General features: G+C 56.6%; 1 non-coding gene across 1 annotated transcript in view; it reads left to right on the top strand.

Moving 5' to 3' along the window:
• Window positions 1–646: 646 nt before the first annotated feature.
• The window catches only part of LOC124566232, a 1,910-nt gene continuing 518 nt past the window's right edge, over window positions 647–2,038 (top strand). The window contains exon 1 of the ribosomal RNA XR_006970863.1: window positions 647–2,038. This exon is cut by the window's right edge and continues 518 nt beyond it. This is a non-coding gene — a ribosomal RNA (small subunit ribosomal RNA).

The following is a 2,038-nucleotide window of genomic DNA, read 5'->3' on the forward strand; positions in this document are numbered from 1 at the left end:
CAGCTGCGCGCCGGCGCACCCTGCACGCGGCGCCGTGCGGCCAAAGTAGGTCCTCGCGGGCCCGGTGCGAAGCGCGGTGGACATCTGCAGTGTGCTGGTCCGATTGAGGACTGTGTGCGCTGAGGATGCGCCGCCGCCCGGCGCTCGGCGCCGCGACGCCGTCTGCTGCTCGGTCGCCTCTGCGGTTCTCGCAGGTGGTTTGTATCGCAGCTGTGCGGACGTGTTGGCGCGTGCGCTGTGCTGGGAGAGTTCGCTTCGGCACCCAAGTGGGGCTTTTGTCCTTCTGTGGCGCTGGCGTTGGAGCTGCCGGTCACCGTAGGTGGCGCGTGTTGTCTCCCGCCGGCAATGCCACGACAGCACGCTCCCGGGCCTCTGTCGGCAGCGGCAAGCTCAGTTGGGAGCACGGGTGGTCGCACCTAAAGCGTCTACTCGCCAAACTCCGGGCGATTGCGCCTCTCTCGAACCCGACCAAGTACTTAGGACGGCGCTGCGCGCCGCCGGGACCTGAGAGGGTTTCGAGGTGTATTGTGCAGGGGAGCTCAGCCTCCTCCTGTTTGCAGAATAATTGAGCGGACGCTTGCGTGTTCGCGCGGGCCCCCGGGACACACTCCCGGGCGGCCGGCTGCTCAGCTCTAGTTGACGCAGCTCCCTGGTTGATCCTGCCAGTAGTCATATGCTTGTCTCAAAGATTAAGCCATGCATGTCTCAGTACAAGCCGCATTAAGGTGAAACCGCGAATGGCTCATTAAATCAGTTATGGTTCCTTAGATCGTACCCACGTTACTTGGATAACTGTGGTAATTCTAGAGCTAATACATGCAAACAGAGTCCCGACCAGAGATGGAAGGGACGCTTTTATTAGATCAAAACCAATCGGTCGGCTCGTCCGGTCCGTTTGCCTTGGTGACTCTGAATAACTTTGGGCTGATCGCACGGTCCTCGTACCGGCGACGCATCTTTCAAATGTCTGCCTTATCAACTGTCGATGGTAGGTTCTGCGCCTACCATGGTTGTAACGGGTAACGGGGAATCAGGGTTCGATTCCGGAGAGGGAGCCTGAGAAACGGCTACCACATCCAAGGAAGGCAGCAGGCGCGCAAATTACCCACTCCCGGCACGGGGAGGTAGTGACGAAAAATAACGATACGGGACTCATCCGAGGCCCCGTAATCGGAATGAGTACACTTTAAATCCTTTAACGAGTATCTATTGGAGGGCAAGTCTGGTGCCAGCAGCCGCGGTAATTCCAGCTCCAATAGCGTATATTAAAGTTGTTGCGGTTAAAAAGCTCGTAGTTGGATTTGTGTCCCACGCTGTTGGTTCACCGCCCGTCGGTGTTTAACTGGCATGTATCGTGGGACGTCCTGCCGGTGGGGCGAGCCGAAGGCGTGCGACGCGCCTCGTGCGTGCTCGTGCGTCCCGAGGCGGACCCCGTTGCAATCCTACCAGGGTGCTCTTGAGTGAGTGTCTCGGTGGGCCGGCACGTTTACTTTGAACAAATTAGAGTGCTTAAAGCAGGCAAGCCCGCCTGAATACTGTGTGCATGGAATAATGGAATAGGACCTCGGTTCTATTTTGTTGGTTTTCGGAACCCGAGGTAATGATTAATAGGGACAGGCGGGGGCATTCGTATTGCGACGTTAGAGGTGAAATTCTTGGATCGTCGCAAGACGAACAGAAGCGAAAGCATTTGCCAAGTATGTTTTCATTAATCAAGAACGAAAGTTAGAGGTTCGAAGGCGATCAGATACCGCCCTAGTTCTAACCATAAACGATGCCAGCCAGCGATCCGCCGCAGTTCCTCCGATGACTCGGCGGGCAGCCTCCGGGAAACCAAAGCTTTTGGGTTCCGGGGGAAGTATGGTTGCAAAGCTGAAACTTAAAGGAATTGACGGAAGGGCACCACCAGGAGTGGAGCCTGCGGCTTAATTTGACTCAACACGGGAAACCTCACCAGGCCCGGACACCGGAAGGATTGACAGATTGATAGCTCTTTCTTGATTCGGTGGGTGGTGGTGCATGGCCGTTCTTAGTTGGT

This window comes from Schistocerca americana, unplaced genomic scaffold (assembly GCF_021461395.2).
Source record: "Schistocerca americana isolate TAMUIC-IGC-003095 unplaced genomic scaffold, iqSchAmer2.1 HiC_scaffold_1378, whole genome shotgun sequence".
In the NCBI taxonomy this organism is placed as follows: domain Eukaryota; kingdom Metazoa; phylum Arthropoda; class Insecta; order Orthoptera; family Acrididae; genus Schistocerca; species Schistocerca americana.